Below are 25,819 nucleotides of genomic sequence, written 5' to 3' on the forward strand. Positions count from 1 at the left end.
ATATTCATTTAGCCAGATAAGAGCATGTGTTACACTTTTAGGCTCATGACCTCCCCTACCACAGGCTTTTGGTTACATTTTCAGTACCAAGCATGTATTCCTTCCCCTAGAGTGGGCCTCTAGTCCAATTGAAGAGCAAATGTTTTCCCCCATAACAGCTGTGACACTATTGCACCCATTCTATTATTTGGCCTGGCTGGCCATGCTGAAAGCCTGCAGTGTCCACTGTTTCACCACTGATGGCTTCTGATCCCATAGGGCTGCATGCTATACATCTTTTTCTATCTTTCTGTCAGCTGGTGTACAGGGAGGAAGTTTCCATCTCAGCCCCAGTTTGATTTCTCAGTCACCTTGCAGCTCAGTCATGTGGAGTCTTCAGCAATAGTCTTATGAACCATTACTGGCGAGAAACCACGAAACTTGGCAATAACCTATAATATTTTCAGGGAAAACCCTTGCCAACAACTCACTGGAAGGTATTCCATCCATGGGAAAGTCTATGGCTCTGAGTGTGCCATTATCCAAAAAAGTAGGTTACTATATCTTGAATTTTGATTAACATTTCCCGCACCCTTCTTTTACTCAGTTTCTTCCTCTGACCTCTCTTAGGCCATTCCACCCCCAGTAATCTGTTCATCTTGTTACATATAAACATTACCATCCCTTTAAGTCCTCCCCTGTCCTCCCTCCCTTATAGCGCTTTTCTAGCTTACTGACTTCTGCTACTGATTTTTACTCCAATTCACACACAAGTCTGAAGATGCAACATTTGGCTTCCTGGGCCTGGCTTTCTCAGTTAGTATTGTCCTTTCAAGAGCCATTCATTTCCCAGCAAGTTTCATAATTTCATTTTTATTTAGGGCTGAATGGAACACTTTTGTATAAATGTACCACATAGTGATTATCCATTCATCAGTTCTGGGACATCTAGGTGAGTTCCATTTCCTGCTACTGTGAATAAAGCAATAATAAACATGGTTATGCAAATACCACTAAGGTAGTGGAGAAGAGTCCTTAGGATACGTGCCTAGGAGTGGCATAGCTGGATAATATGGTGAATCTATTTTTAGCTGTCTCAGAAACTTCCACACTGATTTCCACAATGGCTGTACCAGATTACATTCCCACCCAAAGTGTAGAAGGGTCCCCTTTTCTGCATCCTCATCAAATTTACTGTCATTTGTTTCTTGATGATAGCCATTCTGTCAAGAGTGAAATGGAATCTCAAAGTAGTTTTAATTTGTATTTCCCTGATTCGTAAGGATGTAGAGCATTCTTTTAGTTGTTTATATGCCATCTGTATTTCTTCTTTTGAGAACTATCTATTTAGTTCTGTGGTGGTATGATTCAGGTGTCCCCCATAAACTTAGGTGTTCTGAATGCTAGGTTCCCAGCTGAAAGAGATTGGGGAATTAATGCCTCCTGAAGAGAGTGCATTGTTGGGGCTAGGTTTATGGGTATTATAGCCAGTTTCCCCTTGCCAGTATTTGGCACACTTTACTGTTCCTGTTGTCTACCTGATGTTGGCCAGGAAGTGATATCTACCCTCTTTTCATGCCATCATTTTCTCCTGCCATCACAAAGCTTCCCCAGAGCCTCTAAGCTAAAATAAACCCTTTTTACTACAATCTACTCTTGTTTGAGTGGTTTCTGCCATAAATACAAACATAATTACAAAAATAATTTTGGTACCAGGGGAGTGAGATTGCTGCTAGACACAGGAGTATGTGACTTTGGCCTTTATGAGTTGGTTTTCTAGAGGAATGTGAAAGGATTTGAAGCCTTGGCCTAAGAGATGCCTTGCAGTGCTGTCAGTATAGCTTGATGGACTATTCTGGTCAGAGTTGAAAGACCTGAATGTAGTAAGAACTATGGAATGTGAGGTTTGGCTTATAAAGGTTAGAAAGAGCTTTGCTTGAACTGGGCTAGAAGCAGATTGTGTGAGAGGCTTTATGTTATGCCCATGTCATGAGAACTTGTGCAGGTTTTCAGTATGCAGAAATGACTGCTGTGTTCAGAGGCATATGGCACAGAAATGAAATCTTTGTGTTGAAACTTCTGCCCATTCAGCTGCAATTATATGAGAGATTACAGCCTTTGAGATTGGGCCAGCTGACCTGCACTGGGGTAACAGGAAGAATAAAAACTCTTTTGAAGGGGCCTGAGTCCTCAAGAGTGTCCTGTCCTTTAAAGTCGGCTTCATCCCCCCACACCCTGGATAAAGAAACTGGCACCTTACATGGCATTATGGACCATACAAAATGCAGAAAAGAGAGGATCATTGAATTTGCAACACAGTCTTGTGTTTTGGAAATGGACATGGGCACTGTGAAGCATGTTTTCTAGATGCCTGTGTGGAAACCAAGTGGAGCCATGAGGATGGACCATGGGTTACAGTGGAGACCCAGTGGAGATGCTGGATCCACTGGACATCTTCTAAGGAAAGCTGTCAGCCCCAAATGTTTTCCAGGACTGTGAGTAGCCTAGCTAGAGGGGTGGAATTAGAACTCTAGAAAGTTGTTACTGATTAGAATTATCAGACTTGGAGATTTGACACTGACTAGATTTATTGAACTTGGAGTGACAGAGTTTGATGTTTGTCCTGTTTAAATCTTGTATGGGATGAATATTTCTTTGCTATGCTCAATGCCATATTTTGGAGTGTGAGTGTTCATTCTGTGTCATTATGGCTTTTGGAGAGAATTTTTTGGTATTATGGGTCAGTTAAGAGACCTTGGATTATAGGGATGTTTCAGCATCATTAGGTTCATAAAAACTATGGGGACTTTTAAAGATGGACTGAATGGTTTGCATTTTACATCATGGATGATTATCTCTTTGTGGGGGACAGGGGCAGAATGTGGTGGTTTGATTCAGGTGTCCCCCAAAAACTTAGGTGTACTGAATGCTCAGTTCCCAGCTGATGGAGATTTGGGAATTAATGCCTTATAGAGGCAGTATATTGTGGGGGTTGGGCTTATAGGTATTATAGCCTGTTTTCCCTTGCAAAGATGCCCTTGTTTCATACACTCTCCTGTTCCTATTGTCTACCTTATTTTACCCATGAAGTGAGGTCCACACTCTGGTCCTGCTGTGGTTTTCCCCTGCCATCACGGAGCTTCCCCTCTAGTCTGTTTTCCAAAATAACCCCTTTTATTCCCCACAAGCTTCTCTTGGTCAGGTGATTTCTGCCAGACATGTGAATCTGACTCTAACAAGTTCCTTGGCTTTTTTTTTTGGGGGGGGTGGTTGAGATAGGGTCTCATTATAACCCAAGCTGACCTGGAATTCACTATGTAATCTCAGAGTAGCCTTGAACTCATGGTGAGCCACCTACCTCTGCCTCCCAAATGCTGATATTAAAGATGTGCACCACCATGTCTGGCTTCCTTAGCCCATTTTTTTTTTAATTGGGTTGTTGGATTTCTTATTATTAACTTTGCTATAGGTTTATCAATTTTTTTTCATTGATTTTTTGGATAGGTTCTTTTTTGTTGTTTTTGTTATTTCATTCATGTCTGCCGTAATCTTTATTATTTCTTCCAATCTACTCATTTTTGGTTTGCCTTGTCCTTTCTCCAAGGCCTTAACGTGAAGCACTGGGTTGTTTACTTACGGCATTTCCAATTTCTTTTTTTTTTTTTTTATGTGGAACCTAAAATTTATTCAATGTTATAGGAGAGAGTACAGTGGTGGTTGTAGGGACTTAGGATATAGAGGAAATGAGGTGTTGGTCTACGTGTACCAACTTTCAATTATAATGTAAACAAGGTTTGAGGTTTTAAGATATACCATTGGTGGTGAAGAGTGTGTTAATTTGATTGTGATAATCATACAATGAATACATATCAAATAACCATATTGTATACTTTGCATAGATTCAGTATTTGGCAATGAAATATTTTGTATTAAGAAAATAGATGGGGAAAGATCTTTATGTACTTCTGTTGTGCCATAGTTGTGCCCAGAATACAAAATAGAGAAAATAGAGATGTCCTTGCCTCTTGAATCTTTTTTTTTTAATTTTTATAAACATTTTCCATGATTATAAAATATATCCCATGGTAATTCCCTCCCTCCCCACCCCCACACTTTCCCATTTGAAATTCCATTCTCCATCATACTACCTCCCCATTACAATCATTGTATGCTGTATGTTTTGATCAGCTCTAACAGCTTGCTAGTAGAGTCTTTAGGGTCCTTTATGTATAGAATCATGTAATCTGCAAATAATGATAACTTGATTTCTTCCTTTCCAATTTGTATCCCTTTTATGTGTGTCTCTTGCCTTATTGCTATGGCTAAGACTTCCAAAACTATATTAAATAAAAATGGGGACAGTGACACCCTTGCCTTGTTCGTGATTTTAGTGGAAAAGCTTCCAGTTTTTCCCCATTTAGTAATATGTTGGCTGTAGGCTTATCATAAATAGCCTTTATTATATTGAGATATGTTCCTTCTATTCCCAGCCTCTGTAGGACTTTTATCATGAAGGGATGTTGGATTTTGTCAAATGCTTTCTCTGCGTCTAATGAGATGATCATGTGATTTTTGTCCTTCAACCCGTTTATGTAATGTATTACATATATAGATTTGCGTATGTTGAACCATCCCTGCATCTCTGGGATAAAGCCTACTTGGTCAGGGTGAATGATCTTTTTGATATATTCTTGTATTCTGTTTGCCAATATTTTGTTGAGAATTTTTGCATCTATGTTCATGAGGGAGATTGGTCTGTAATTTTCTTTTTGTGTTCTATCTTTGCCTGGTTTTGGTATCAGAGTGATGCTGGCCTCATAGAAGGAGTTTGGTAGAATTCCTTCTTTTTCTATTTCCTGGAAAAGCTTAAGAAGCAATGGTGTTAGCTCTTCCTTAAAGGTCTGGTAAAATTCAGCAGTGAATCCGTCCGGGCCTGGGCTTTTTTTAGTTGGGAGATTATTGATAACTGTTTGGATCTCCATGCTTGTTATAGGTCTATTTAAGTGATTAATCTCATTTTGATTTAATTTAGGTAGGTCATATAGATCAAGAAAGGAATCCATTTCTTTCAGATTTTCATACTTTGTGGAGTATATGCTTTTATAGTATGTCCCTATGATTTTTTGAATTTCTCTGGAATCTGTTGTGATGTTACCTTGTTCATCTCTGATTTTATTGTTTCTCTTCTCTCTTTCATTTGGTCAGATTGCTAAGGGTTTATCAATCTTGTTTATCCTTCAAAGAACCAACTCTTTGTTTCATTAATTCTTTGGATTTTTTTTGTTTGTTTGTTTGTTTCTATTTCATTAATTTCTGCCCTAATCTTTATTATTTCTTCCCGTCTACTGATTTTTGGGTTGCCTTGTTCTTCTTTTTCCAAGGCTTTAAGGCGAAGCATTAGGTCGTTTACTTGCGACCTTTCTAATTTCTTAATATAGGCACTCAAGGTTATAAATTTACCTCTGAGAACTGCCTTCATTGTGTCCCAGAGATTTTGGTATGTTGTGTTCTCATTATCATTTGACTCTATAATTTTTTTGATTTCCTTCTTGATTTCTTCATTGACCCATTCATCATTTAGTAGTGTATTGTTTAGTTTCCATGATTTTGTGTATGCTCTATAGCCTTTCTTGCTACTGATTTGTAGTTTAATTCCATTGTGGTCAGATAGAATGCAAGGAATTATTTCAATTTTCCTGAATTTGTTAAGATTTGCTTTGTGTCCTAATATATGGTCTATTTTAGAGAATGTTCCATGTGTTGCTGAAAAGAATGTATATTCTGCAGCCTTTAGATGAAATGTCCTGTATATATCTATTAAGTCCATTCCTTCTATGACCTCATTTAGTCCAGATGCTTCTCTGTTTATTCTTTCCCAGGATGACCTGTCAATTGATGAGAGTGGGGTGTTAAAGTCACCCACCACCACTGTGTTTGGTGTTACCTGTGACCTTAGTTCTAATAGTGTTTGTTTGACGAATTTGGGAGCCCCCATGTTAGGTGCATATATGTTTAGGATTGTTATGTCCTCCTGTTGGAGTGTGCCCTTAATCAATATAAAGTGGCCTTCCTTGTCTTTCTTGACTAACGTCAGACTAAAGTCTACCCTGTCTGATATTAGGATAGCAACCCCTGCTTGTTTTCTAGGCCCATTTGCTTGAAACACCATCTTCCAACCTTTCACCCTAAGATAATGTCTATCCTTTGTAGAAAGTTGAGTTTCTTGGAGACAACAAATTGTAGGATCCTGCTATTTAACCCAGTCTGCAAATCTATGTCATTTCCTTGGGGCATTGAGGCCGTTGATATTAAGAGATATTATTGAAAGGTGTGTATTTTTGTTTGCCATTTTTGTGTGTGTGTGTGTGTGTGTTTCTGGTTCTACCTGTGCTCTCTTCTGTTAACTGGTATTTGAGTATAGCTGGTTTTTTCTAGGTTCCTTATATGTGTGCTTTTCCTTTTGTTCAGCATGGAGGATTCTATCAAGTATTTTCGGTAGAGCTGGTTTTGTCTTCAAATACTCCTTTAACCTGCTTTTGTCATGGAATGTCTTTATTTCTCCATCTATTTGAATGGATAACTTTGCAGGATAAAGTAACCTTGGTTGACAGTTGTTATCTTTCAGAACTTGGAATATATCACTCCAAGCCCTTCTGGCTTTAAAAGTTTGTGTTGAATAATCTGCTGTAATCCTGATGGGCTTGCTTTTGTAGGTAACTTGATTTTTCTCTCTAACTGCTTTCAATATTTTTTCTTTGGTGTGTGTGTTTGGAAGTTTGATTATAATGTGGCGAGGAGAAGGTCTTTCTGGGTTTTGTCTGGCTGGGGTTCTAAAGGCTTCCTGTATCTGTATTGGCACCTATTTCCCAATTTGGGGGAAATTTTCCTCTATGATTTTGTTGAAGATGCCTACTATGCCTCTGGAGTGGATTTCTTCTCCTTCTACTATGCCCTGAATTCTTATATTGGATCTTTTCATAGTGTCCCGAATATCTTGAAATTCCCACTCATACTTTTCTATAAGTTTGTCTTTCTCTTTGTTGGACTGCATTAGGTCTGCCACCTGGTCTTCTAGCTTAGATATTCTGTCCTCTCCCTCATCCATCCTACTGGTGAGATTTTCTACAGAGTTTTTTATTTCATTAACTGTGTTCTTCATTGCTAGTAATTCTGACTGTTTTTTCTTTATTATTTCTATTTCCTTATTTATGTATTGTATTGCCTTCTTTATTTCATGAAATTGGTGTCCTGCATCTTCTTTGTTTTCTTTGATTTCCTCGTTAAGTTCCTCTTTGACTCCTTTGATTTGTTCTCTGACTTCTTTGAACATATTTACAATCATTCTTTTGAACTCTTTCTCAGGCATTTCCTCTAACTCTTTCTCACTGGAGGACATTTCTGATGCATTAATACTTTTAGGTGGGTTTATATTGTCTTGCTTTTTAGTGTTTCTTGTGTTATAATATATATATTTTTGCATCTTGGATTAAGTTAATGCTTGGATTTTCTAGCTAGCTGTGTATTCTTAGCTGTATCAATTGATTTGATGTAATATATTTTCAGGGTAGGACCTGAAGGTGTTAGGTGTGGCTCTTAAGACTCTCAGAATATCTCCAAAGATGTTCTTAGGAGTTGAGTTTCCTTGCTATAGGAGTATTCAAGCAGGCTGAGTGGAATAAAATACAGGTAGATTCTAAAATGTAACTAAACACTGTACACATTCAATCAAAAACAGCCCCAAGTATGTATGCAAGAGTAGTTATTGTAATGACCAGATCCTCTATCAACAAAGAGGTTAAGATTTCTGGTCTGTTGAGGGATCCAAGTCAGCTTGCGACCAAATGAGACCCTTCCCTTGGTGCAATCCCAGTTACCTTGGATGATTTTGGTCTCAGTCAAGTTGCTGCCTGGGCCGTCGGGCTGCTGTTCTGCTTTCTGGAGCTGGACACTTGCTTTTCCTGTGGGGCAAACCAAGCCTGGCAAGTGTGGCCCTGCAGATCAGCACCCCTGCTGCTGGAATTGCTGCTGCTCAAGCTGCCCCTGCTGGGACTGTAGCCACTGCTGCTGAAGGTGTTGCTGCTGGACCCACCGCTGCTGCTGCCTCTGCTGCTGCTGTAGCTGCCACTGCTGGAGCCACCACTGCTGCTGAAGCTGCTGCTGTGTCCACTGCCACTACTCCCCCTGAAGCTGCTGCTGCCAAGTCTGCCGCTGCTGCCACTCCTGGGTCTGTTGCTGCTGGGGCTGCTGTTACCGGTGCTGGAGCCACTGATGTTGCTGCTGAACTCTGCTCCTGCTTGGGTCCCGCTGTTGGCATGGCCGGGTCCCAGGCCGCTGCTCTGTTTGCCGGAGCTGGGCTCAGGTGGTGGGGGAGGGGAGGGAGCCGCAGCTGCTCTGGTTCTCTCTCTGCTCCACGCATTCTTCTACCTCGTGGTCTGCTCCTCTGTTGCTCTCTGCCGCTCTCCCCTCACGTTTCCCGAGTTGTGGAGAGCGCCGGTGTGAGAGAAAGCTCCGGCACCTGGCTTTTCCTGTGGCTCGAGCCTAGTCTGGCGGCTTTCTGGTGCTCCACTGCCGTGGCAGGTGGCCGAGCTGCCGGAGCCACTTTTCCCTCCTGTGCAGGCTCTGGATGCTCTGGAACTCTTCTACTTCTCTGCTGCTGCTTCAATTTCCTATACACCTCATTTTTTAGTAAAAGTGTGTATTTTGCTGATTTTTTTTGGTCTTTTTTCCCCCCCTAGGCTGCTTTGGCGTGGTACCTATGCCGCCATCTTAACCGGAAGTCCATTTCCAATTTCTTAATATTGGTGCTTAGAGGTATAAATTTCCCTCTTAGGACTACCTCCATTGTGGTCCAAAGATTTTCTTATGCTTTATCCTCTTTATTATTTTATATTAATTTTTATTTCCTTGTTGATTACTTCAATGACCTATTCATAATTAGTAGTGTACTGTTTATAGTGTCCATGATTTTGTGTATGCTATGTAGTTTTCTTTTTATTGATTTTTGTTTTAATACAATTGTGATGAGATATAGTAAAAGGAGTTATTTCAATTTTTCTCTATTTGTTAAGATTTGCTTTGTGTCCTAATGTATGCTCTGTTTTAGAGAATGTTCCATGTACTGCTGAGAAAAAAAGTGTATTCTGCAGCATTTGGATGTAATATTCTGTAGATATCTGTTAGGTCCATTTTTTCAATAACATCATTTAATCCAGATGCATCTCTGTTTATTTTTTGCTGGTATAACCTGTCATTTGTTAAGAGTGGGGTATTTTTAAGTCACCCATGACAATTGTGTTTGGTATTATCTGTGACTTTAATACTAATAGTGTTTATTTGATGAAATTGGGTGCTTCCATGTTAGGCACATATATTCTTATGATTGTAATGTCTTCCATTGAATTGTTCCTTCAATTAATATAAACTGACATTCCTTATCTTTCCTCACTAATCTTTGTTTGAAATATATCCTGTCAGCTATTAGGATAGCAACATCTGTTTGTTTCCTAGGCCCACTTGCTGGAAATACAGTTTTCCATCCTTTTACCATAAGTTACTGACCATCTTTTATGGAAAGGGGTTTCTTGGAGGAAACAAACAGAAGGAACTTTTCTTTTAATCCAATCTGCAAGCATCTATCTTTTTGTTGTGGCATTGACCACTGATATTAAGAATTATCATTGAAAAGCATGTATTTGTTCTTGCCATTCTTCTTATTTGGTAATGCTTACTGTTTTCCCTTTACTCTCTTGTATTAACTGTTATTTAAGTATGGTTTAATTTTTTCCTATTTCCACATATATGTGCTTTGCTTTATCTTCAGTATGAAGGATCCCTCCAAGTATTTCTTTTCCTTCTACTATGCCTTGAATTTTTATGTTTGAACTTTTCATTGTTAGTATTTTGATTTTTTTTTTTTTAGTATTTCTATTTCCTTACTCCTGTCTTGTCATTATTTCACTAAATTGGTTTCCTATGTCTTCATTGATTTCTTTGATTTATTTGCACATAACTGTAATCATTCTTTTGAAATATTTCTCAGGCATTTTGTCTACATCATTCTCACTGGAGGTAATTTTTGATGAATTTATCATTTTGGTGGAACTATATTGTCTTGGTTTTTTGTGTTTCTTGGATTGTAATGTAGAGATTTTTACACCTTTGGTTAATTTGATGCTTTCATTTTCTAATTATCTGCAGCATTCTTAGATGTATAATTCTGATAATAGAGATCTTCTGAGTAGGAGGTTAAGGTACTAGGTGTGGTTCATAAATGGCTCTCAGAGGAACAGAAAAAGTCATCCTAGATGTTGGGTTTGCCTGCTATGCAAGTAATGTAGTAGGATGGGTGGAGCAAAAAACAGGCAAATTCTAAAATTTAACTCCTCAAGATACACATTTAATCAAAACCAGTACAGAGCAGTTTTATAAGAAAGGGTATTAAAACATACAGATCATCTAACAAAGTCAAAGTCTCTAAGGCTCTACGTCTCTAAGGGTATGTTACCCCACACCCTTAATCCTGCCACCTGGGAAGCTGAGACTTCTGGTTTTTTAAGGGTTTCAGGTCAACCTGTGGCAGCATGTGACCCTGCCCCCATGAATGACAGAGGAAGAGAAAAAGGCACTATAAATCAGGAAGCAGCAAATGATAACCCCCAAATATAGATTATTTAAGAATGGTAAATCTGACCATCCATCAGATTTAACACATAATTTAGCACTTAAATTAGCATTTCCAATGCAAGCCTATACACCAGGATTTTTTGGTGGGTACTGACATGGAGTAAGCCTTGTTACCTTTTGGGATGGCTTTGGACTCAGGTATGCTGTGTGCCCACTAGGGTCCTTCTTTCCTCTGTTGTGGACTCAAATAGGCTGGCTGGGTCCATGAGTTGCTGCTCTGATCACTGGTGCTGGATTTTGTATAGCTGAGTTCTCTCCTTCAGGTCTCTGGTGGTTGCTGCCACTGGTGGTTGGGGGAGGGGAGGCTATGGATGGTGCCTAAAGTTGTACTGGAACTGCAGAACTGGTCCTCATGATCATCTTCCTCATGAGTCGCTCAGCTGGTCTCTGCTGTCTTCTCCTTCAGGTTTCTCGAGTTTGAGAGGAGGCTAATATGAGTTGAAAATCCCATCACCTGGCTTCTCCTGAAGCTCAGGCAGAGCCTAGAGATGACATGGACCCATACTGCTGCTGGAGACACTTCTGCCTGCTTTTGTTGACTCTAGAAGCTCTGGATATCTCCTACTTCTCTGCCATGGTTGAAAATTTCTCATACACCTTCACTTTTTGGGAGAAGAATGTGATTTGTTGCTTATCTGCCTATTGCACCCCACCACATTGCTTTGGCATGGCTCATACTCTGCCATTTAACCCAGAAATTCTTTTTCTGTTCAATTCTAAAAACACCCATATAATAGTTTCAAAAATTGCTGTATCATATAGCTGAGGAAAAAAACAATCACTATAACTCATTTATCTTTTGTTTGTTTTATTTATGTCCCATAAAGATACTGCTTTTTGTGTTACTTATATAACTTCTTTGTATCTTCCCCCACTCAATGTTGATATATTATTTGTTTGTATTAGAATTAGATTTATTTGTTATATGCTGCCTTTTTGGTCACATAAAATATGACATGCTGGTTAATTTTAAATGTTTTAGGGGTATTTGAATAGGACCAGATGATTTCATGAGAATTATGACAAAAAATAAAGGAAAAAAATAACCTTTCAGCTATCTTGAACAGGATTATAATGAAAAATATGTTTCATAAGTTTTTTTTTTATTTAGTAAGAATAGTTCACTACTTCTATAAGCACATAGGATAAAAGACTACATTAAAGATTTCTCAGAATATATACCTATTTATGATAAATCCTTAATAATCAAGTTTGAGTATATCGACAGAAGACACTTAATTATCTGTACCACAAATATCCCCCAAAACCAGTTCCCAAAGACACCCTAGAGAAGAAATGTGTATTTAAGCAGCTGGAATAATATGCTATGGGTGTATCAGTATCAATTTACCATATATCATATGCCAAAGTTTCATAGGCTTTGCCTGAAAATTACATATCCTCCTACTTTTTCCAATTCAATCTCTGATAATCACTTTCAATGGTATTTGAATGAAATATAAGTGGCAATGATTTTAGCTACATAATTTTTCAACATACAAACAATTAAATTCTTAAAATTATCATTTCTTACTTTCCCACTTTACAATGATTGAAGGACAAAGTTGAGTATGGAAAACCTTGTCTAATATCATTATGTTAGATGAACTTGGGTACAAATACATGTGGATACATACCACATGTCACACATACAGCATTTAAAAAATGTTGCTCATTGAAGGTAATAGTAGAATGATAGTCACTGTGTAGGGAGTAGGAAAGAGTAGGGAGAGGGAGATATGGGACAAAATTGATCATGGGGGAGTAAATTATAGATTGCAGTAAGAAGTCTTGGTGTACCACTGAACAGTAAATGTGACTATAAATGTATTATATACTTCAAAAAGTAGACAAAAAGCTTATGTATGTTGCCATCATACAAAAATAATAAAAGAGGAGGTATGTTTAAGCATTGTACAATGTAAAATATATAATATAGATAATAAATTAATATTATTACTAATAACATAATATAATATCATAAATTATAAATATTATAATATATTAATATAACGATATATTAATATAATAGTATTTATATGTTATACTTTATATAATACATATAATGTATAAACATTGCATAGCACCCAAAAATATTTGTAATTTTGGGGTATTTTATATTCAGTTAAGTAATCAATTTAAATTCAAAACAAGTACAAAATGATCTAAGGAAAATTATCCATATATCATAGTTATGTTACTAAATATGTTTTAAATAATTTCATTGCAAACTCAATCTTTAAAATACTGTATATGCTTGACATTCTTCTCTTTATTTGAATTTTTACATATTGATGTGAATAGTTGATGGGAAAGCAATATAAAAAGAAGGGAAATGTTCTTCCTTAAATAGTGGTAAAATGACAAGCTTGATAGAACTGGACGAGTACTGGGTTCAGAATGTGAAATCTCCTGCATGGATTGCATAGTAATTAATAGATTAGTTGCAATATCTCTCCATCCATAGTTTTGTGAATTGGCTATATCCAAATGAACAGAGGTGCTGATTAAAGTTGAAAGTCATGTTGAAAACAGGCCTGGCATTTCGGGTGCTACATGTCCATCAGGGGCACTCATGCACCAGATCCAGTGGTAACATTTTAAGAGGATTTTGCACAGGAAGCCAATATGGTTATTAGTAATTCCATTATTATCTTATCATGATAGTCTCATTAAACAACAGTGATTGGTACATTTCTAGAAAAGAAATGCCTAATGTCTGAACACTATGCTGTATAAAAACATTAGGATAATTTAGACTAAGTGCAAATAAGAGAATACTGCTATTAAAATATTAAGTTCCACAATAATACCCATTTGCTTTGTGTGTAGGTAATTAACTTTTCACAAACATACATGTTATCAGGCATAATGCTTTGTTAGAGATGGAGTAAAACATTTAAAGCTCAAAATAACAATGATCTAAAAATTTTACTTTCCATCATATCATAATTTCTAGATAATGTTCACAGTGCTACTTTCCATACTGTGGTAATATTATACCTGATAGTACTTTTCACAATGTCATTAAATAATAATCATTACCTATGAGGATAGTCTTGACACTGGGGTACAATTTTTCTCTCCTTTAATTCATGCAAAAAATGTGCATGATTTTAAGTAATTTATCCAAGATTTAGTGTCATAAAACAAAGATATGGATATTTCTGATGCTAGCACTACAATCATCATAATATTCTATTTTTAATTTTCTATCTAAAAAGATGAGAATTGTAGGCTTTATTATTATATTAATTTTAAATTTCCTTACTTAAAAATAGAAGACTATAGAGAGTTCATAATGTAAGAATAATCTGTTTTGATCTTTCCTCCTATTCCCCCACAAAATGAATTTAATAGTTTCCATAATACACAGCCACCATACATTTGAGTGTGATGTTTCATATGCTACTGTGTATTTCTCACTTTGAGACATAGTCACAGTTGATCATGTTTCATCTTTACTTAAAATTTTAATTCTCAAAAAGTATTATTCAGAAGATGACTTACATCCCAGAGACACACACCTTGAACTAAAATCTCAGAAATATTTTCACAGAAGAGTCATTTACAAAATATTATTGGCTAATCACAGAATTAGATCTGATGTCAGTACTAAAGTACAGAAAGGGACAAGTGATAATGGGGCATCCTGAATTATCAATGAGTAATGACTTGTGCAAAATGGAGTAGGGACAGAAAGACAAAAATCATATGTTTTCTTTCCTATGGGATTCTTAACTTTAATACTTGAATGTATATAAATAAGGGCAAATGAAACTGAATATGGGCTACATTTCCAGATAGAGACCATGAGGGGAAAACAATGGTGATCAGAAAGGGGAACATGAAATATTACAGCACAGTGGAATTCTGCCTAATCTGATAACTTTCAAGGAACACACAAGGGGAAGGGTGAAAGGGAAAGGGAAAATTTATATGAATACATCACAATGAAACCTAATAATCTTTAAGCTAATGAACTTTTTAATAAAGAAAACAAAAATATGAATAAAAATTATATTAAATAAATTAAATTTAAAATATAAATTATAATTCTAGGATGAGGAACTTGTAAATATAATCTTGATAATATGAACAAAGTTAACAGTAAAACAAGAAGACATTTGAACTTCAGTAACTTCCTCATATGATGCACCCAGGACATATGAATTTGGCAGCTTTAGTGAAAAAAATAAATAAGTAAATGAGTAAGTTTAATCTAGTCAGGAAAAACATCTTTAAAAATAAATTGAGGGGCATCCTAATAATAAACTTCAAAACTTCCAGTGTCTCAAAACATAGTGAAAGCCCAAATAGATTATAAATTAGTCCAGATTAATAAATGGTGAGGGAACATAATAATATGTGGGAACCAAAATGTGATTGCTAGTTATAAAAGGACACCAGTGAGAAAATTGGTAAGCTTTAATTGAGAGCAGTCAATTATTCAGTATTGATGAGTCAATATTAGTTTTCTTCTCTTAGTAGATTTAATAAGTTTATAAGGTATTAATGTTAGGGAAAGCTGGAGTCTTTCTTCATCACCCTGGCCCAAGTTGTGATGCTCACTATGGAAATAGCAGTCTTGCCCATCTCACCAGTTACTCTATGGTTTTGCCTGGGTTCTGGCTGCCATGTGAGGGCTTGTTCATCTCCTGTCATGGAGTCAGACATCCTTGTCTTCTTGATAGACTTTGGTTGTCCTCAGCCCTCAGTACTGTCAGAAAAGTACAAACAGATTCTCCAGTGGAGATGGAGATCAAATTAAGATATAGGGGATAAACATTGTTAATTTAGAGAGATTTTATAGGTATAGTCTCACTTTTGGACAAAGATTTGTGAGAATTTTTCACTGGAATCCATACTCTTTGTCTCCGCTCAGCTCCTATCAAACCAGATATCCAGAGACACACAGGCTCCCATGACCTGATCACTGAAGTGGACCTAAAATGAACTAACATAGCTCCAGACATTTGTGGAAAAGTGGGTGGAAATATTGTTAGAGCCACATGTTAGGGCATTATTTATAGAGATATTGCCTCTTACCCATATGCAATGGCTAACCCACAATGCACAGCCACATTACCCAATTAGGAGGGTCCCTGTGGAAGGGGGAGGACATGGAGGAAGCTAATGTTGGTACCAACATGGCTGTATACACACTGTGTAAATAACTAATAAAAAAAAATAATCTCTAGGAAATCATGTGAGCCAACCAGATTTAAACCTTACAATTTGACAACATAGTGTGGGACTTTGTAGTTAAGAAGCCCAGTTGGAGACTCTGAAACCATAAACTTCTCCCTCTCCAAATTTTCTCCATATGTTTTGTTTTTTCCTAAGGATGAGAAGGGGATACCTGGGTCATGGTGGCCAGCAAGCTAGCAAATGTAACCACCTACCAGCTTCACCTGCCTCTTCCCTCACATATCCTATCTATTTCTCTTTCTAGAAAAGTAACATTTTGGTATTTATTCCTAATGTCTCTAGCATCAGACAATTGAATATACTGCTTGTCTGTTACCCTGTATGGCCCATCATGAGCAAATAGGACTGGTTGAGGAACCACTGGACAGGCAAAACATGGGAGTGGGAGAGGAATGGGGAGGACAAAGGCACCCCTATGGTCTCTTGGACTCACATTGTGAACTTTTCTGAGTATTGTCTGTTGAGCAAACACAAACTAAACTAGAATTCACGTGTGGGTCAGAGTTAACCAATGTGAGCTCTACATCTTCATTTTCTCTTTTGTATTTACCATATACTCCTCAGGTTCTGAAGGAATTTCATTGTTATATGCTGTATATTTTTGTTATATATTCTGTGTAGCTTCTTATTTTAATAATTACATTTCTAAGATTATTTTCTTATTCTGCTTCATGAGTGCTGTTTCTGATAATTTTTTCTGTTCCATTTAATGCTTTTTCATAAATATCTGTAAGAATAGTATCATTTTCTGGATATTGACAGAAGATTAAAAGAAACCATGAATAGGCTTTAAAATTGTGGACATTTAATATTGGATTGTACTTTTTCAGTAGCAACATGCACATATTATATTTGAGACACTTAAACTGAATACTTTTCCTTTATTGAAATTTAAATTTAAGTTTCCCACAATATTATTGCCAGTCCTGAGTATACTAGTTTTCTTCCTTTCATCCACTTTGTACCTTCTATGAAATTACTATACACTTTTGTCCACAGAAAACTCTTCAGATTGCCTTTGTTATTTTTGTAGATTTTTTCACATTATTCCTTATTATTCTTTTGATTTTTTAAAGACATGTGCCACCATGCCCAGCACCACCTTGTTTTTATTTATTTATTCATTTGCAAAGAGACAGTGAGAGAGAGAAAGAGAGAGAAAATGGGCATGTGAAAGGGCCTCTAGCTGCTGCAAACACACTCAGGATGCATATGCCACTTTGTGCATCTGGCTTTACATGGGTAGTGGGTGCTAGGAAATCCAGCCCACATTGTTGGGCTTTTCAGGAGGGTGCCTTAACTGCTGAGCAATTTCTCCAGCCCTTGTTATTGTTATTTATTATTCTTAACTTGAAGAAGAAAAGTAAATGTGTATGTAGAATTTAACACAGAAATGCAATGTTGTCCTTAATAATATAATTTGTGAACTGTATTTAAACTTTCATATTTTAAGTAGGTACTTTGTGATTTGGATACCACTAGTTACCCAAGTTCTAAACTAGTCATTTAATTTACATACTATAGTGAATATTCCATTATATTTTGGTCTCATTCATATTTAGTTATTATGTAGATTAGGAGAGCCTCTAGACATGCCTGTGACGAGTTATCTGGTTAGGTTAATTGAGGTAAGAAGACCTCTTTAGGATGGCACCATCCTATGGACAAGGTGTCTTCTCCACCATGACGGACTGGAACCTGGAACTATAAACTGAAATGAACCCTTCTGCCCTTAAACTGACTTTTGTCAGGTTTTTGCCCTAGCAATGAGAAGTTAACTGATACAATCTATAATAAAATTATCTGTGATTTCTGGTAGCATTTATTTTAGAGAAAAATCCCACTTATTTAGACCATCACTTAAATCCTTAGCCATGGCCCAAATCTACAGCAGTATTTTTTTCTAAATATTTTTCAATGAGATTCTGGAATATTATCATTGTAATTTACTGTTGAATAATAGTATGCTTTAAAGGCATTTCAGATAGCAAACACCAGTGCACTTTAGAGAAAGGTGACCAAGAGTACAATTGTTCCTATTTCTGTTTTTGGTTTCTTGAGGCAAGTTTTTGCTCTGTAACCCAGACTGGTATGGAATTCACTATGTAGCTCACACTGGCATCAGACTTGCAGCAATTTTCTTTCCTCAGTTTTTACGGGATTGAATTATAAACATGAGCCATCACATTGAGCCATTTAACTTTATTTTAATTTTGATTTTTGTTTTGCTTAGAGCCCTGTAGTAACTCTAAAACATTAAGGTTCCTGGATTTCATTCTATGCCTTTTTAGTACTTTTGACATCCATTAGAATCCTATACTCATTAATTTATAGTATTAACTTTCTGATTTCTCCACAAAGTCCATTGATATATTATTTGCCTCCCTACTTGCTATAACTAAGAGGTTACAAGGTGTTTTGTAATTACCTGTCACCAATGACAACTTTCTCATTCCTTTAAGACCATTTGCACCATGTACCATTTGTTGTGAAGCAGAATTACAAGTTGTAGGAAACTTTTTCCTCCAGGAGACAGAACACATGTTTATTCACTCTAGCGAGGGCACAGATTACAGACAAAAGCATAATTACACCAAAACCAGTTTGGGTCAGCCGGTGAGTTTATTGTGATTATATACAGAGCAGAGTGTGGGGTTGCATGGGTGACTCCAAGGGCAGCTTGATCACCAGAAAGCACAGATGAGGACTCATCTCTTGGGCACCCTGCAGGACTGAAGAACCTGCAGGCATCTTGAGTCGTCTCATCCAAAGTCTCATCCTGCTCTGTAAGTAACCCCAATAAACATTGCTTCACCAGAATTGAATCTTGTGCCATCATTTGATCTGTTGTCTGTGCCCTATCTGGGGTGAATAGACATGTCTCCCCAGGGAAGAAAAGTTTCTCACAATACTTGGCTTCCACCATGAGGCATGGCAGAATCAAAAATGTGTTTGGGAGAAGACTGCATAGTTCTGGCTATGGGTAGCAAGGTATGCAACTGCACATGAGTCTGGAGCACCTGAGCATGTACTCCCAATATGGCTGTCCCACCCCATGTGGTATGGCATGGTGTGCATTTTTGTGGTGGCAGTGGTTGTACTGGTCATGCTATGGGTACAAAGACATGTAAGTAAGACTGAGTCATCAGGAGGTAGAGTGTCTGTGGGAGGAATCCCAGAATGTCTGTCTTCCCCTAAGTAGTATGGGGTGGCATGCCTGCTGGCTGAGTGGAGTCCATTGCAGGAATATGGAAATGCCCTGAAAAGGATTAGAGAATATGTTGCAGTCCCTGAATGTATCACATAATAGAATGGAGTTTGGGCAGGTGCACAGAGGTTGCCTGGCCATTGTTCTCTGTAATAAGAGATGTATCTGAAGCCCTCATGACAGTGCAGAGCAGAGAGAACTTGATCCTGTAAGAGGGGAATGGCAAAGGGAGAGGGGCATGCGGATGCAGCTTGCATATTCTGCATTCATCTCTGATTTGGCAGATAAATTAGCTAAAAGAATGAGGCAAAGGTGATAGTTGGAGTTCTTCATGTGCTAAAGCAATCTAGAGAAGATGAGAAAAAAGCCCAGCAGACAAAATGATCTATTTGCGTTGCTCAAAGGCAAATATGGCAAGATTTGTGGCAAGCTGAGGTTCTAAGGATAACATGGCAGAAAGCCAGATATGATGCTGGTGACCTTCTGGAAGGCTTAAAAACCTAAAGAAACAATCTCAGAAAGCATAAATGATAAACCAGTGCTGGCAAAGTAAATCATGCTTTTCACAGGGTGGGCAATTATGCCCAGGAACAAGACAAGTATATTTGTGTTTTACAAAAACGTATGTCAGGGGTGGAAATTGCTAACCTAACCTAAAGCTATCAGAGCATGGAGGTGTGACTAAGGGAGAGACATTGCCCAAGGCTGCTGCCTCAGTGAGGCCCATTGGAGATTGTCAAACCTGGGGGCGGGGATGTGGGAAATTATTCAGAAGGACAAGCACCACAGCAGGATGGAGAGCAGATTCATTATCTTTGGCCTTGGGCTGTGACAAGAAGCTTGAGCAGGTCCCACTGAGTCCTTTGAGTATGGGTAGATACAAGGTGACCCTATGGAAGCATCCTAGAGTAAGGAAGTGGGATAGCCTATGGAAAGTGCCTGGGGCTAATGGAAGGCTAGATGGGGTAGTTCTTTTCATTTACAATGCTCAGTTTGAGAACACTATTGCTGCAGACATCTTTTAGTGCTCTATTGGGCCTAGCTTATGCTCTTCTTTAGCAATTACCATAGAGACAACTGATGTCTGCTTAGAATAGATGGTGATGGGCCTTCAGAAATCTTGCCTCTCCTATGTCAAAAGGGTTAGAAGACCCCTCCCTAATGTTGTATGTTTTACATAAAACAACTGCTTTGGAAAGAATTTTTGGGCAGCTGAGCTGCCTATAGGTGGTACACTAGTGCCAAAGACGGAGCTTCCATGGGTCATCGCCCATGCTGAGGTGGGCTTTCCATTATGCAGCTGCCATTGAGTTACCCAATCTTCTGCAAGCAACCTTTCACCCTGCTCTGTAAGTAACCTCTATACACTTAATGCTTCACTAAAACTGGGGTTAGTATAATTTTGCTTTCTGTCATTTGAGCCCTATCTGGGGTAACTAGATATGTGTTCTGTTTCTCCTGGAAAAGTGTTTCTTCACAACCAATGTCTTGTCCTAGTTTGTAAGCCAACCAAGGTAGGTGGTTTAGCTCATGATAGCACACAGTTACCAAATCTTGGTGTCTTGAAACAACCACGTTTATTTCCAACTTATTAACTTTGAGCTCCAGCAAGGAGCTGAGCTAAAAGATCTATTGTTATGACAATGCTCATGGTGAGAAAAAATAAAGTTGACAGCTCTGAACTTGCTTCTAGAATTTTTGTTCATAAAAAGAAAATAGACATCAATTCTGCTTGTGTTGACTTGGCCAGATGAAGCAAAATTGCTACAATTTACTACAAGTGAGTAGAAATATTGTGTGCTGGAAAGGGACAGAAATAGAGCACCTGATGGACAGGTTGTTTTACTAATAAAATCATCAGACAAATTACCAATCAGACAGATCTGTCAGTCAAATGTTCGCTATATCTTTAGAAAGGACAGTTGACCACCCTGAAATGCATAATTTAATTCAGAAAGAGATAATGAATGCAATAAAAGTGAGAAGGGAATTTGAAATAGTAGTTTTTTTGCTTGTTTTGTCCCCAGTTTATTCCTGATGCACGTTGTTGGACACATGGCCTCTATATAAATTTTCAACTGTTTTAAAACACAGAATAAGCCGGACGTGGTGGCACATGCCTTTAATCTCAGCACTCAGAGGCAGAGGTAGGAGGATCACTTTGAATTTGAGGCCACCCTGAAACTACATAGTGACTTCCAGGTCAGCCTGGACTAGAGTGAAACCCTGCCTCAACACCCACCCCCCGCCCAAAAAAAAGAAAAGAGAAAAAAACAAAGTAGCCAAAGGCAATATGTTAACAAATGTCATGCCTATGTTCCAATAGAACATTATTTACAAAATCATAAGTATGACAGACATAATTGAATGAATGTTTGTATTTTATGGACCTTGTAGCATATAATTTTGACAATCAAGGAGTTCACTAGTGGTCAAATGTAAAAATTTGGGAGTGTTTAGCATAAACAATGTTTAAACTGGAGCATTAAGTGTATTAGTAAAGAATAATATGTAACTAAATGTATGAAACATACAAATTGGGAGTCTAAATTACATGCACACTTAACATCTTCTGTAGTCTCACTTGACAATGTTATTTACCTCTGTAGTGAATCTTTAAGTTAAATGAGTTCTGAGAGAAAATGCTTATGACACTAACAGTTTATAACAATATTCAAAGAACTACCCTTTGTGCATGTACTATACGATAAGGGGGATAAGAAGACAAATTCATAAATGCCTTAATAAATCTGAAGGCAATTTTATTTTTCCACAATCTCCCAGAAGATGAGAGATTTTTAAGTCAAAAAAACCCACTATTTTCTAGCAGAGATCTTCCTACAGTGTGAAAATCCATAAACAAAATTACAGCATGGTATAAGTATAAAAAAAATCCTACTAGTCTTTTTTTACAGCAACCAGATGCCTATGTGATTCAAAATATGTGATCAATGCACCAAACATATTTGGGAATCTAATTTAGCTGTCTGTGTTATCACAATCATTTGCTATGGCTGAATAAATTGAGCAGTGTGGCACACTATTAAAAAGAATGCCAAGAAGATCAAATTAGCCTTGCATTGATTTACAGAATCATGTCTGATTATGCAATACTTCTCTCTGTCAGATTTTTGATATGGAGATAGCAGAAGTGAAAACTTATGATAAGAAGTGAGTTCTGTTTCAGTGATTTATTTCAGTCATTCAAGATGAAGGATAGCATTAATTATAAAGACAGTTGATTTTGCTTGGGAAAATTATAAAGTGATACCAAACTCATGAAATAACTGTTTTCATTGTTGTTACTTCCTCATAAAATAGAGGATAACATATGCTTATAGCTAAGGATATCAGAATTTTTTTTTTTTGTTTTTACAGGAGACACAAAGTCAAATATTTATAGCATTATTGTTCATGTAAAAAGAATAAGCAACTACCTGACCCTGAGGAGTAAAAGAAATATGGATTATGTTCATAAAAGCAAATAACTTTATTAAGGAAGTAGGAAAAAAATTATAAAAACTTGCATAATCTAAATTAAAATAGTATTATAATATTAAACTAAAGCTGAAGCAACAAGAGTATTGGCAATATAATTTCATTAAAAAAATTTTCTGAGCAGGAAATTTTCAATACTATATTATTTACGAGTGGTTATATAGATTGAAAACTATTAATATATCAAGCAAATAATTGACATTGATGTGATGATACCGGTTAGCACAGAGAATGGGGTAACTAGGGGATAAAATTGCTAATAATAATATAGGGTACACGTAAGGAATGAGAATTCCTATCTTTTATGATAAAATGTATATATTATGCACTTTGACCTTATGCCCCCATATTATATCTTTTTTACCCTAAATTCTTTTTCTCCTCCCACTGATGTACTTTATTTCTAGGTCTCCTATCTGCTTCCATGTCATATGTGTTTACAGTTTTATATATACTTAATGAGAGAAAACACGGAACTTATCTTTTTGACTAGCTTATTTTGCTTAATATGGTCATTTCCTATTGCATCTATTTCACAGCAAATCATATAATTACATCCTTCTTTATCACTGAATAAAACATTATGATGTGTAAAGAGCATATTTGCCTTATTGACTAATCTGTTAATGGACACCTGGTAATTATGAATAATGCTGAATAATGAATAATAAAAAATGCTGCTATAAACACATATATGTAACTCTGTGGTATGTTGACTTTGAGTTACTTTGGGTTAGTAGTGGTTTAGGTGGATCATATATAGCACTACTTTTAGTTTGTTGTTGAACCTCCATACTGATTTCCACAGTGGCTGGACCAATTTACATTCCCACTAGCAGTGTGCAAGTTTTCCTCTCACACACCCCACATCCTCACTAACCAGTATTTTTTTTTTTTAATAATAGCCATTCTGACTGGGTGACATGGAATCTCAAATAAACTTTAACTTACATTTTCCTGATGAAAAAAGACACGAAACACTTATTCAGCTATTTGTACTTCATATTTCGAGAAACTTCTCTGCTAACTTCATCAGTCCATTTATGGATTGAGTTGTTCATGGGTTTGGGTATTTAGTTTTTAAAATTCTTCATATATCTTAGACATTATTCATCTTCCAGATGTATAACTTGGATTCTGTAGGCTATCTCTTTAATTGGTTGTTTCCTTTGCTATTCAGAAGCTGATTAAATTTAGTTTTTACCTTTATTACTTTAGTTCACATATAGAGATTTACATTTCATTGACTCTAGGATTTTTAGTATCACAGTGTCTGGAGACTTTTCAAGATGCAGTTATACTTTCTGTTGTACCTCTGATGTGAAAATATCCCATTTCAAAAAAAAAAAAAACTTTTTTATGTACGTGCCACATTGCTGATGAAAATAAGTAATGAGCAGGTCCATGGCATGTATTGCAGGGGGTATTTTCATGAGGACATAATCACCTCCAAATGTGTAATACTTTCTCTGTGTCAAGATATGAATTTGAAAATGCTGAATCAACTTGTGATATATTCATGAACTAAAATTGTTCATGAAAAATGTTGAATTTGAAAAAGTAAAAGAACAAATTATTTGAAAACAAAAGACATCCTGTTACCATGCATCCTTATTATCATTTGTTAGTTTTCTGGATGATAGCCATTCTATCTGTGGTAAGATGGTATATCAATGTACATTTAAGTTGTATTTTCCTGATGGCTAGGGATGTTGAACTATTGATTTGTTTGTTTTGTTTATTTGACATATGATACCACTCTAGCCCAGGCTGATGTGGAACTCACTCTGTAGTTCCAGAATAGTGTAAATTCATGACCATCCTCCTACCCCTGCCTCCTGAGTACTGGGATTAAAGGATTGCACCATCATACTTGACTTGGATGTTGAAATTTTAAAAGAGTACTTATTGTCCATTTGCATTTCTTCTTTTGTGAAATGTCTGTTCATTCCACTAGCCTGTTTTGTGATTGGCAGTTTCATTTTATGTGTGCATGTGTATATGTTTAAAATTTCTTGTTCTTTGTAAATTCTGATTATTAACCACTTTCTGAAGTACATCTGGCAAAGATTTTCTCTGAATCTGAAGGTGGCCTGTTTGGTTTCTTCAAAGTTTCCTTTGCTATAGAGAAATTATTTAATTTTATGTAGTCCCATATGTTAATTCTTGGGGCTAATTCCTACATGTTATTTGAGTTCTGTTCAGAAAGTTCTTGCCTATGTTTCCCACTTTTTTCTCTAGCTATTTCAGTTTATCAGATTTTAATGTAAGATCCTTGATCTACTTTGAATTGATATTTTTACAGTGTAAAATGTGTAGATCTAATTTCATTTTTGCAGAAACCTTTAGAATTTCATTTAAATCCATTCATCAATTCTTGGCATTATTTCCTGAGCTATTGTAGTCCTTTTCAGAAAGTCATTGCCTATACCCATACTTCGTATTATTGTACCTATGTTTTCATTTAATAGTTTAAGGGTTTCAGGTCTTATATAAAGGCATTTGATCCTTTTTGAATTTAATGGGGTGAGAGATAGGGATCTCATTCCTTTATTTTAAATGTTGATAATCATTTTGCTTATCACCACAGCATTTGTGGAAAAGGCTGTCTTTTCTCCAATAAATATTTTTGGCATCATTGTAAAAAATTATGTAGTTGTAACTATGTGTGTTTACTTCTAGATTCTGTTTTCTATTCCATTAATCTATGTGTCTGTTTCTGTACCAGTATTTTATATATATATATATATATATATATATATATATATATATATATATATATATATATTTTTTTTTTTTTTTTTCTGTGTCTGTTGTACGGTGATGCCACCAGCATTGTTCTTTTTGGTTAGGATTGATTTGTCTATCTGGGGTAGTCCTTCCATATCAGTTTTTGTACTACTTTTTCTCTTTTTTTTTTTTTTTGGTTTTTCGTATTTTCGAGGTAGGGTCTCACTCTAGCCTAGGCTGACCTGGAATTCACTATGGATCCTCAGGGTGGCCTTGAACTCACAGCAATTCTCCTACCTCTGCCTTCCGAGTACCACCACACCCGGATTTTGTTTCTCTATTTCTGTGAAGCCTGCCATTGGAAATTTAATGGGGATTACAATGAATATACAGATTGCTTTTGTTAAGATGACCATTTTCACAATATTAATTTTCCAGTCCATGAGCATTGAGTGTGGATCTTTCTACCTCTAATGTCATCAATTTTTTTCTTCAGATGTTTCTTACTTC

This window comes from Jaculus jaculus, chromosome 4 (genome assembly GCF_020740685.1).
Source record: "Jaculus jaculus isolate mJacJac1 chromosome 4, mJacJac1.mat.Y.cur, whole genome shotgun sequence".
NCBI classification, from domain to species: Eukaryota; Metazoa; Chordata; class Mammalia; order Rodentia; family Dipodidae; genus Jaculus; species Jaculus jaculus.